A 13,799-nucleotide genomic window follows, 5' to 3' on the forward strand; every position below is an offset into this window, starting at 1 on the left:
GATGGAAAGAACAACCACCTTAAAACCACATTGATACTATATTGATGATTTTTTTCTATTTTTTGTTATGATGAAACATCATTTTGGAAATGTTCATATTTACTAAATATGTATTACCGTAGCACATGTATTTCCTGTGTCGCAAAGCTGAATCTTCTGATCCATTTACAGTATAAGTCTTGATTAATAACACGGACTCTGGAGCCAGATACCCTGACTTTAAATTCAAGCTAAATCATGCATGACTTTAGGCAAGCTACTTAAAGTCTGTGAGCCTGTTTCTTCACCCATAACACAAGGATGACGATAAACATCTCTCTTACAGTAGTATCCTAAAAACTGAATGATTTAATACATGTAAAGTATTTATAATAGTATCAGTATCAATAGTCAGCACAATGTAAGGTTTAGCTATTGTGTTGTTGGTATTATTATTTAGTATTGGTTTCTAAGGTTTTTTAAAAAGGCATTTTTATTTTAGCCCTACCTTATCAGTAGTTTTATCTGTCAAATCTTTTGTGTAGCAGTAAATGAAAGCAGAGTAAAAACCTTCTACTATGCAGCATAGTACCATGAACACTGGAGCTGGCCTTTCTCCCCGGGACCATTTACCTCACCTCCCAGAAACATTTCTCAGATTTTTAAGTTTTAAGCAGGGTTCTTTGAATCAATATCACTCAGCTTCAAACTGGCTCTACCATTCCAATGTATCAGAGGGTGACACGATGACAGAATGCTAGTAGAAATACTTGAGGAATGATTTTGTGAGATTTAATTTGTGCTAAAAATTTGTAACACATTTCAAGGAAGGCAAATCTTCCTAAGACATATGGAAACTCTTTAAGGTTGGTTTCCTGATTCTGATTTGAGATTGTTTTCGTTTTATCATTAGGTACTTCAGAACAAGGAATGAAATGTGAAGTAAATTATTATCTATCTGTTAAGGTATAGAAAGCAGAATGTCAATTTGAGAGGGGGAGGATTTTATGTAGTAGATGGAACCAGAGACACTAACAGAAGGGGCTTGGGGAGAGGTAAAGTTAAGGAATGTAGAAACAAGATAGATGATTTAATATGATGAATTACATAAAGGATCATTCCCAACAGAATGCATAAGGAAGAGTGTGAAGAGAGCTGCATTATTTAAAGACTTGAATAAACAGTGCATATTTGGAGGGTCTCAGAGTATATAAAGAGATCTGCTTAGCATGGCAGCCAGCTGCTCACCTCTCATGATGGAAAAGAAGAAATGTGCTTAAGCTGAAGTGTAAGGGATTTGGGCTCGACTTTCTAAACAATACAGATAGTTAGACATTGATCTGAATTGCATTATCTCAACCCTGGTAATACTGGAAAAGGGCTTACCTGCTAATCAGCCTGAGGTGTTTCTGTGCAAAGACAGTTATGGACCCAGGACCTCTTATTAGCTACAATTTCATTTGCTTTGTGTTTTGGTATTTCAGAGTCATTTCTTACTTGAAAGTATAAAATTTTCTCTTGGACTCTTTCCCTCCCCACCTTTTTCCCTTTGTTCCCTTCCTATTCTATAATTTTATGTATCACACTTTTCATACCTCAGTTCCTCTGTAGTGCTGTGATTTTGTTGGAGATGCACTAGAAAAAATTCTTTCAAATAAATGATAAATGTGCACTTAAACATATTCTAGGAGTGGGATGTGTAATTGAGTCGTTTTTTTAATTCCACAAATTGTTATATCTTAGGCAGTGTGGTAAGCCCTGGAGATTCAAAGTTGAATAAGGCATAATATTCTTTTGGGATTTACTGTGTAGTGGGTTAAAGATAGATATGACTGCAATTTATTTATTTTTACTTTTTTAAGTTTATTTACTTATTTTGAGGGAGAGAGCGAATGAGCGCGAGCAAGCAGGGGAGGGGCAGAGAGAGAGAATCCCAAGCAGTCTCTGCACTGTCAGTGAGGAGCCTACCCAATATGGGGCTCATTCCCCAAAACCAGGAAACCATGACTGGAGCCAAAACTAAGAGTTGGACGCTTCACAAACTGAGCCGCCCAGACACTCTGATAGGACTACGGTTTAAGTGCAAGAAGTGGTAGAAATGCAGCACAAGGTCATAGCACAGAGAAGGAGGTTAGTAACTTTATCTTGGAAGGATATGTCTATCAACAAATATGCCCACAACTTACCTTGAGAGGAGCAGATTCCTAGGTGAGGGGAAGTTCCTGGGGGCATCTGTCACTGAGAAATGCATTAGACCAACATTGGTCCACTTGGCTCAGATGACCACTCTGTAGTAAGGCCTCTGTTGGTAGTAGCTGTTTCTTAGCAAAGCTCCATACCATGAGGGAGAAAACCCAAATTTTGGTAGACAAATATCTATGACTACCACATCACCATGACTGCTACATCACTTCTGAGGTTATTTTGAGATCAAATTGGGTAATAAATGCTTAAGTATCTAGCAAGAAATAGGCATTTAAGAAATGTGTATTTAAAACAAAGGGAGGGCTTCTTTTTCTTTTAAATCTATTTAATGTTTTTATTTATTATTGAGAGACAGAGCATGAGCGTGGGAGGTGCAGAGAGAGGGGGAGACACAGTATCTGAAAGAGGCTCCAGGCTCTGAGCTGTCAGCACAGAGCCCAATGTGGGGCTCCAACTCACAAACCCCAAGATCATGATCTGAGCCGATGTTGGACACTTAACCAACTCAGCCACCCACGCACCCCAGAAAGGGAGGGTTTCTTATGTCAGTGGCATGGGAGAATATAGAGGAGGCTCATTTCTAGATTGAAACAGGTTTGGGAGATATAAAAAGCAAATGTAATGTGTAGACTGAATTTGGGTCCTAATTTGAACATGCCAATTCTAAGATGACTATTTCAAAGCAATTGAGAAATTTTTATTATAAACTGGGTAATAGCTGAAATCAAAGAACAATTGGCAATTTTGTAATTACACTGTAGTTATGTAAGAAAATGACCATCCTTTCTAGACATGTGTGCTGAAGTGGGTCTGAAGTCTGAGATTTGCTAACAGGCTTTCTCTAAGCAGTAAAGGGAAGATGATGTAAATGTGGCAAGTTCTTGATATTGTTAAATCTGGATGATGGATATGTGGAGGCTCAGTGACCTATTCTCACTGCTTTTGCATGTGTTTGAAATTTTTCAAGCTAAACTCCTCTGCTTTCCCTCCCCCAGTGAGCTGTTCATGACTGGATTGGTGGCTTAGACATATCATGGTTGGCGCATGCAGGATTTAAGTGCAAAGAAGAAAATTATGTGCAACTGCAAAGTTGAGAGCTAAAATATGTATATACAGTATTTTTTAAATTTTTACATATGAATTTAGGAATAGCTCTGCAGTGTGCACTTTTCAAAACTGATTTTGGTTTAAAAGCAGAGAACTATGATCAGAGTTCATTGGCAAGAATGAATACTTGCAGTGAGGTATGCTTGTAACAGCCCAAAAAGGCCAATCGGAACATAGGTGATTTTTAATGCAATGTCATAAGTCTCCTAGTTATTCCTGTTGCTTTCTCATTTGCTAAATCACATTCAAAAAGTTATGTAGTATAATATTCCTTCTTTAATGAGGTTTATGTCTAAAAAGTTTTAAGGGAAAAAGTGATTAATTTTACTATTTTATTTTCCCTCAACATAAAATATAGGTCCATTTCCTCTCCAACTTAGATTATATAAAAGCTTTGGAGATGAATTTTCAGAAATGAGTTTCTATCTGAAGATATGTTGCTATATTGAATAATCAGAATTGGAATTAAAAGTCACTTGTGATTAACAGGTTGCTCCCGACTCCAAAAAATATTTTATCTACTTTCAGAATTTTAGCTCTTCGATATCAGATTAAAATTCTGAAGCATGTTCGATTCACCACAGAATTGAATGTCAAATCCAAAGACAGATATTTATAACTGAGTTCTGTTCAGGCAAAAAGTCAGTTTTCAGACTGCAGTGTGGATGATTGTAAAGCTCTCATTCACAGTCAAATGTTGCCATCATTTTAAACAAACAAGTTAAAGCTTTAGGATTGGATTATCAAGCCAGCCATTTTATTCCCTGTTTGCTGTGCTTTACACTTTCAGAGTGCTATGGGGTTTATATGTTGTATTCAAATAATTATTTCTTTCTCACAGCAATATTCTGGTATTGGTAGTATTATCTGTACTTGACTGATGAGAAAATTTAAATTCTAAGAGGTAAAATGTTTTACCAAAAGCCATCCAGCTAGTTAGCAGTTGAGGTAAGGTTTCTATTCAGGCCTCTTGACTCCAGTGTTTTCCATTATAAAACTTCTATGTATAAACAATGGCAAAAAGAAAAAATGGCAAAAAGAAAAAATGCAATCTGGGGATTTTTACAAATATTTCAAGATTTTAATTGATGAACTATTTGTTCTTACAAATACCTAAAGGAGGAGAAGAGAATTAATATACCAATTTTCCATAGTTACTCGTGTAAAGGAGTACAACACTGACTAACAGAAACAACCAACTTTTGAGAGAAGTAGCTTCATAAGTGTTCCCTTTTAATACTGACCCCTCACATGAGCTTTTTAAAAACTTAGGCATCAATGAAAAATTGACATATAACTTATTAGTTTCAGGTTTTCAACTTGACTCAATATTTGTATATAGGGTAAAATGGTAATCACAATAAATCTAGTTATCATCCATCATCATACATAGTGAATTTTTTTCTTGTGATTTAAGATCTGTTCTTTTAGAAATTTTCAAATATGCAATACAGTGTTATTAACTTTAGTAACCATGCAATATATTACATTCCTATGACATACTTATTTTGTAACTGGAAATTTGTATCTTTTGACCCTGGAAAGTAAGTGGGCAAAGGGAGTCAAAAGGTATGTTTTTAAAACTAATAATTGCTGAGTCTTTAAAGATGAGACAGGATGCCCGTTTCATTACACTACTGCTGAGTGTCACATGTGTGACAGGAATGTCTGATAATCATTATGTTATCTTAGCCAGCATAAGCAATTGTTCCAATATGATGACTGAGGAAAGTTATATGATGCAGGAACCACTGAGTGAAATAAGATGGATAAATGTATGTACAGAATATTACCATTATTTTTATAAGATAGAGATATATTTGGGGTGTGTGGGTGGCTCAGTTGATTAAGCAGCTGACTTTTGATCTCAGCTCAGGTCTTGATCTCAGGGTCATGAAATCAGACTGGAACACTGGGTTCCATGCTGAGCATGAGGCATAGTTAACAAAAGGGGGGAAAAAGGAGATGTATTTACTTATATTAAAAGGAGAATGGATAAACTATTAAATATAAGATATGAGCTTTATAGGGGAAGATGGGACAGCTAGATAAGTTAGAATTTCCTGAATATACCTTTTGTTGTGGATCTAAATACTCAAATTAATAATTATAAAACAAAAGTAGATATACAAAGCAATCCCTAAAAGTCAAAAGAAAAGTGAAACAACCTGTATAGCAAATTGGTGGCATAACCCACATTGGAAATAACTTAAAACCACAGTAATTTGACTATACAAACCTAGAGATATATATCCTGAGAACAAAAAAAAAATGCAAGCAGAATTTAAATTATTTACTCTTTAGTGTATTGTTGGGGGTAGTAATTTTATTGTGATCCTGAGACTAGTATTGTGAGATAAAACACAGAGGTTATTATGTTGGAGTCCTTGAAAACAGGAATTTGGACATTGGACATTGGAGGAAGAAGATGAAGATGAAGATCAGTGAAGATGAATGGGGTTAATAGAAACCTTGTACTACTGAATTTAATGACAATATCAGTAAGAACCTGTGATGTACGGGGCGGGGAGGTTGTTAATATTTACTACCTCTGTTCACTGAAAAGGCTTTGAAGCAATGATTAATTGTATAACAATGAGCCGTCCAAGCCACCGGATGGTGCTATCCAAGCATCATTTCTTCGTGAAAGGAATTAGGGCCTTTGGAGAAATAGTTGATTCTCCAACCTAAGTCTTGGACAGGAAATAAAAGATGAGGTGGAAAGCAAGGAAGCTATAAAGACTACTAGGTTTGCATCAAAAGGAGTTAGGAGTCAACTGGAATAGGCTCTTATTAAGGAAAGATAGAATAATTCAATCATCATTAGAATAATATAAAAAATAGACTGAAACATACCAGGTATGTTGAATACACCAGTGTATAATGATACTTTAAAAGAAGGGGCCCCTCAGTGGCCCCTGTGCAGGATGCTAGCAAACAAACTCAGTATTTTGGAAACAAAGCAAAGTAGGAATTCATAATCAAGACTTGATGAGAGAGTTTTCTTTTTGTAGGACTCTACGAGCTAATAAATGAAGAATGAATGATAGAATATTTCTATTTTGCAGCAATGGATTCAGGTAATGCCCACCAAGCAGCTGCTGATGTCACAAAAAGAGAGACAAGAAGTATCATGTGCCTATTAATGGAGGTCTACAGTATCAACTGTGAATAACTTGTGACAAAGATTTGACCTCTATTTGGCCAGACCTCTGCATCTGATTACTAATATTCAGAAAGAAAAGAAAATCAGGGGTGCCTGCGTAACTTATTTGGTTGAGCATCTGAGTCTTGGGTTTAGGTCAGGTCATGATCGCATAGTTTCATGAGTTAAAGTCCTACTTCTGACTCTGTGCTGGGAGCCAGGAGCCTACTTGGGATTCTTTCTCCTCTCTCTCTCTGCCCTCCTTCTCTCTCTCTCCTTCTCTTTCTCTTTCTGCCCCTCTGCTCATGCTGTCTCTCTACAAAAATAAATGAAAAAAAAAAAAGAAAAAGCCAGAAGAATGCATTAAAAGATACCACAGAGGTGCAATGAAAGGAAGTATAGCATGAGGACTCCTAAAGCATGAACAACCTGGTTTTCTCAACACATACACTGGGGGGAGAAGAAAAGGAAGAGGAATTATAGACTAAAATAGTCTTTTAAAAACATGTTTATAGGGGCGCCTGGGTGGCTCAGTCAGTTAAGCATCCAGCTTCGACTCAGGTCATGATCTCGCGGTTCGTGGGTTTGAGCCCCGTATCAAGCTCTGTGCTGACTGCTAGCTCAGATCTTGGAGCCTGCTTCAGATTCTGTATCTCCCTCTCTCTCTGACCCTCCCCTGCTTGTGCTGTCTCTCAAAAATTAAAAAAAAAAACATAAAAACTTGTTTATTTATTTATTTTGAGAGAGATGGAGAGCATGTGTTTGCAGGGGAGGGACAGAGAAAGAGAGAATCCCAAACAGGCTATATGCTCAGTATGGAGCCTGGCACAGGCTTGATCCCAGGCCTGTGAGATCACAACCTGAGCTGATATTAGGAGTTGAATGCTCAAGTGACTGAGCTCCCCAGGCACCCCTAAAGTAATCTTCAAAGACAGACCCAGTTACAGTGTATGGATCTTATTCAGATCCTAATTCAATAAATTGTTAGGGAGAAAATAAAACATGCATACAACAGTGGAGGAAATTTGAACACTGACTAGGTGTTTGATGATAGTAAGGAATTATTATTAACATCAAAATTGTGGTAATAGTGTTGTGGTTATGTGGGGGTTTATGATCCTCATCTGTGAGAGATATACTGAAATATTTATGGGTGAAATGATATTATTTCTGGGATTTGCTTAAATAATCCAAGGGAAGGAGAAGTGGCAGTGAGTACAGCTGAGCCACAAGACAGTATTTCTCAAAACTAGGGACGAGCTATATACTATCTCTCTATTTTGTTTATGCTTTCAGTGTTCCCTAACAAGAAAAAAAAGAAAAAAAAAGAACTGCCCCTTCAGATCAATCTCAGAGATCACATTGTGGAGAAAAGTAATAATTTATGTGAAATAATTATTATAGTAAGAAGGGCTTCAGGTTAGGTTTTTCACTTCATTCCCCAAAGTATATTCCTAATGAGAGGCAGTTAACATTTGTTACGTATTATGTGACACAGTTGTTTTAGCCACTTTACAGGTGCTATCTTCAAATTTGCTAGAATTTTATAAAGAAATTCTACTGCCTTCACTTTTCAGACCATGCTGAAGGGTTAAATACCTTACACCGAGACACAGCTAGCAGAGGACGGAGGCAGGCTTTCTATTTGGCTTTTGTTGCTGGCGTGCTCCCCATACTCTTCAGTCTGAACAGTTAACAGGAGCAGAGATTTTGAGTGACAGAGTCTGCTGGTATATGTATATATATATTTTTTTCCATTTTCTTGATCAGCATTCTTTGCCCAAATTCAAGCCTTTTGAGGGATATTATAATTTGTATGTTGAATAAAAGGAGACTCCAAAACTAGTCAGTCTGGTCTAAGGCAGTACTAGCCACTCTGAATCTTTAATGAGGCAAGCTGCTCCCTTTCCCACAAGATGGGGGGAGAAGCAGTTTTGTTATAATGTTCTTCTTAATCAGTTGTTCCAAGGAGGTTTTCCTGGGTATAGTGAGAGGAGGATGGTGTCTCCTAAAGTGAGCCGGTCTCCTTATGCATATACACAAAGGAGGGGGAAGACCCAAGGCAGGTAAAGAAGAAATGGTGCTTTCAGTACTAAGAAGTGAAAACAACCCTTGGATCAAACTCTGATGTTCTCCCCCTGCCCTCCCAGGAGGATAACTTACTCATCTAGCATCCAGGGGAGCTTATAAAATCTTTCAGAACATTTTGCTTAAGTAACCTCCAGGCAAGTAAATTAAAAACCTCAAGTAAATAAAATCTTTTGTGAAATGACCCACTCCGTTTCTTGAAGCAATTATAATTTGTGATAACTGAAGCTTTATTGCTGAAGTAGCAGCCCAGGAGGTTGACTACGATATGTGCTTCCAGACGTTTGATGAGTGACTCTAAACACACAAAACGGTAGGGATTTGGGAAGTCTGATTGAACCAGGCATCTGTTATCTCCCACTTCATTGAAATGGAGGCAACTTGGACACTGTTCATGAAATTAATAATACATATAAAACATAACAAAACAGTCCTTTAAGGAAGGTTAAAAATATTAGAAATGTCCATTCCTAGTTAGCCAATGATTATTAGATACTGGCTACAAATATCCCCAAGATTAGAATAAGTATGTGTTCTTCAAACTTAAAATTATCTGTTTCTCCTCTTTTCAATGGGTGAATTTTCCTATATTCTCGGAACGAATAACTAAGTTAAACTCTTCATAGTTTCTATCTCATGGAGAAAAGAGAGAAATAAATTAGTATGGTCTGTAGCAGTCTATTTTTTAGTTTAAACCTAAAAATTTTTAAGCCCAGACATGCTTCTTACTATGTAGTTGTTAAATAGCTTCCTGATATACGGAAGGTCATAGAGATTCTCGGTTAAATTAGGGATTACTTTATACTTCAAAATATTGTTGCTTTTATCAAGAAGTTAATGCTACCTCTCTGATATTAGTTATTTTTAAAACTTGTGTGTCACTGATTAAGCTCTGCTAAGCCAAGTCACTAATCACTGTTTTTTTTTTTGAAATATTGTGTAATTACAACACAAATTAGCATTAAAAAAAATAGTTGGCTGACTCAAAGAATATAAAAAATGTGAAAGAATGAAATGGGAATTTTCTTCTAGACCTTGAAATATATCTAGATTTTATATTATTTATACTTTATGACCTTGAGAAGCTCTAGCTATCTTTTTGTGTAAAATTTATAACCTTACTATGTAAGAATAATTTATATAAGATTTAACACATGGCATAGTGTCACCATAGATGATGAATATGGCACTGACACCTTGTAAAACTTGCCACCACAGTTAACCAGACATTCTCATCTACCTCCACTTCCCTTTTGCCTTCAGGAGCTGATCTCACCTCCCACATGGTGAAGATGATGGAAACCAACTGGGGTGGGTTCCCTTTCTGCCTCCCACTTTCCTCGGCAGTTCTCTGGATCCATATCTTTCTTCTGAGGCTTTTTCTTCCCTCTGAAGCTTTCTTGGCTACTATATTCTACACCTTGTCCCTAAATCCTTCTTCTGGGGACTCACTGCCATTGGAACCCCTCTCTTCTTTCATGGCTAGCTCTTTGTGTTGTATGTTTGAAGTAGCTTCTCTCTAGAAAACATTTTCAGTTGTCCTAAATAGCCTCTTCCATTGTTAGCCAGACTCCTTGGATGTGAGCTTTATAACTATTCTCTTATTCCTTACTCTCTCATGTTTTTGAATGTTTATTTCTTTTTGAGAGGGGGAGGAGGGGGAGGGGGGGACATAAGGGGTAGAGAGAGAGGGAGACACAGAATCCAATGCAGGCTCCAGGCTCTGAGCTGTCAGCACAGAGCCCCACGTGGGGCTCAAACTCATGGACTGTGAGATCATGACCTGAGCTGAAGTCGGGCACTAACTGACTTAAGTCACCCAGGTGCCCCCCACTACTCTCTCATTTTAAACCTCCCTCCACTCATAGTCTCCCCATTACATATCATTATGACCAAGTTCTGCTTGGGCTTATGACAACTCTGCATGTGTCTTCAGCTCTCACTTCATTTTCTGTTTTAGGTCCAACATCCTCCCCTTCACACCCAATCGAATTCTGCCCAGAAGTGTTCCCATTTCATCCAAGATGACTCTTGAGGTCCTGTTGATTCCTTTATTCTTATTCTTATTGCAGGTTCAGTGCAACTTGGCCTATATTAAGGACAATTGTTTTTAGTCAATAAGATTTTAAATTTATCAAGATCATATCTTACACTTTTTTCTCTACCCCTACTCCCAACCAGATCTAGAGAAATTAATAATAATAATTTAATAATTATTATTAAATATTAGAGGTCTGTACATGTATTTTTGGGGGGTGAAAACTCACTTCAATGATGAGCAATAGCATTTCAGAGCTATTGCCTTACAAAGTTGTAACTATTTTATTTTTATTCTCTGCAGTAAGTGCTCACTGACCTTTCTCATGGCACATATTTCAGGTGATAGAGTTTCAGTATTTAAGTTTTAGGATATTCAGACACATTCAGAAACTGAAAATATGTTTACATATCTAACAATGATCTAGATATATTATTAAGCCAAACAACACAGGATATATATAAATAATACATATGCTATACACAGAAGAGTAAACACAAGTGAAAACTGGGTGGATATAATGGTAAGGTGTCAAATATGGAATCAAATGGAGTTAATCAGAGCAATTTTCCCAGGGAAGATGCATTTGAAGTAGGTTCTGGCTTAAAAATATAAAAATGTTAGACTGGCCCAGTAAGAACAGCTTGAGTTCAGGATTAGAGACAGAAGGCACAGAAAGGCAGAATGAGGATAAATCCAGCAATGTAAGCTTAAACTAGAAAAGCAGCTCAATCCAAGATTTTGTTCTTCCCTCCTCAAATTATATTATTGTCATATCTATAAATGTATTATGTCATTTGCTCATATAATAGCTAACATTGACATAATGGTTGCACTTCTTATTTTGAATTTTAAACTGCAAAGTGAAACCAATGCATGTGCAAAACATTACTTTCTTTCCACCTCATGAATTGTTCTGCCTCACCTCTACTCCAACATTTCCCTTACCCTTTCCTTTTACCTGTGCACACCACTGACCTTTTTTTTTTTTAGCTGCCTGCCATTGCAGGCAGCTCATTTAGATTCCTTTATGTGATCTGGTGTTCCTGATACAAGGTACCAGTCACCTAACAGACATATCCCTTACTATTCTCATGAAGGTCATAGAGTACATTGGAAGTGCCTAAACTTGGAATTAGATCTGGTTTAAATTTTGATTTTTTCCACTCACCCAACATGTGAGTTTGAAATTTTCTTATCATCTTGGAGGTCATCATACCTTGAAGGTTAATGGGGGAGATGAGAAAATGTGTTTCAGATACAGAGCCCAGTTTCTGCCAGAATGGTTGCCTCTCATCTAAGTTTCTCAGTGTGTGGTCCCTAGAACACCTGCATCGGAATCCCTTAAAATGCAGATTCTCAGAGTTCTCCTAGGCCTGATTTAATTCAGATTAATATGGGTCCTGAGAATCTACATTTTAAGCAAATTTCCTGGATAAGTCTATGTACTTTGAGTTTGAAAGTCCCTGTGATATGTATTTATCCTCCTCTTTTCTTCTTTTCTTTCCCTCTCCTCATTCTCTCCCTCTCTGTCTTTTTTCCTCCTTGATCTCATTTAGCAATACAATGTACTTGAGGTATGTCCCTTGTCAGATTATTTTCACTTTTCAGAGTTTCATTTTTCTTTGATGTAAAAAGAAAATTGCCTACTTCTCCAGTCACTACTTGGAATAAATTATTATGGTATCAATCACTTAGAAAAGGCACACACACAAATGGTAGTTGTAATAGAAATCATTAGAGTTATTGTAGGGGTTCCTGTTTATGCAGAACAAGATGCATTAACATCATGTGTGGCTTATAGCAGAAGGTAAGTTATTCCAGGGCTGGAACTAATGTGAAGTGAAGAACGCCTTGCCTTGGGTACAAACCTTAAGGCTTTAAAGAGATGCCCCAAATTTAATAATTAATATGAATAATATTTTATTTTAATATTTCAAAAATATCAAAATCAATTAAATTCACTGAGCAAAATATCAAAATTTTAAATAAGGATAAGATCAATAGGAAAATTTTTTTTCCTTTTGTGTCAGGTTCTCCTATGGCCTCCCATGGCCATAGTGTTTAGGGCACTGTTACTGCTCTAAAATATTGCATTAATTTATTGTTTATATTAATTATTGAGATTTTTGGTACCCCCTTAAATTACACACCTGAGGCAAATTCCTCACTTGCCTCACCATAGTCCTGGCTCTGGCATATTTCCATGCCTTGAATCATTTCAGTGTTTAAAGACAGAATGGTTCGTTTCCTTTTTTTTTTTTTTTTTTTTTTTTTTTTTGCTGGAATCTCCACTTATGCATTTAAGTGGCATTTTTCCAAATGTGGTGTTTTGGTGCAAATGGGAAATACTCACATCTTGAGAATGTCAGTGTGGATGTCAGGAGTTCAGATGAGTCTCAGAGACATCATTTTGCAAATGACAGAATCACCTTAAGATTCCATTACTTGGTGCAAAAACGGACACATAGATCAATGGAATAGAATAGAGAGCCCAGAACTGGGCCCACAAATGTATGGCCAATTAATTTTTGACAAAGCAGGAAAGAGTATCCAATGGAAAAAAGACAGCCTCTTTAGCAGGTGGTGCTGGGAGAACTGGACAGCAACATGCAGAAGAATGAAACTAGACCACTTTCTTACACCATACTCAAAAATAAACTCAAAATGGCTGAAGGACCTGAATGTGAGACAGGAAACCATCAAAACCCTTGAGGAGAAAGTAGGAAACAACCTCCTTGACCTCAACCGCAGCAATTTCCTACTCGACACATCCCCAAAGGCAAGGGAAATGAAAGCAAAACTGAACTCTTGGGACCTCATCAAGATAAAAAGCTTCTGCACTGCAAAGGAAACCATCAAGAAAACTAATAGGCAACCAATGGAATGGGAACAGATATTTGCAAATGACATACCAGATAAAGGGCTAGTATCCAAAATCTACAAGGAATTCACCAAACTCCATACCCAAAAAATAAATAATCCAGTGAAGAAATGGGCAGAAGACATAAACAGATACTTCTCCAAAGAGGACATCCAGATGGCCTACAGGCACATGAAACATCACTCATCATCAGGAAAATACAAATCAAAACCACACTAAGATACCACCTTACGCCAGTCAGAGTGGCTGAAATAAACAAATCAAGAGACTATAGATGCTGGCGAGGGTGTGGAGAGACGGGCACCCTCCTACAATGTTGGTGGAAATGTAAACTGGTGCAGCCGCTCTGGAAA

Source organism: Suricata suricatta, chromosome 3, assembly GCF_006229205.1.
Source record: "Suricata suricatta isolate VVHF042 chromosome 3, meerkat_22Aug2017_6uvM2_HiC, whole genome shotgun sequence".
Taxonomy (NCBI): Eukaryota; Metazoa; Chordata; class Mammalia; order Carnivora; family Herpestidae; genus Suricata; species Suricata suricatta.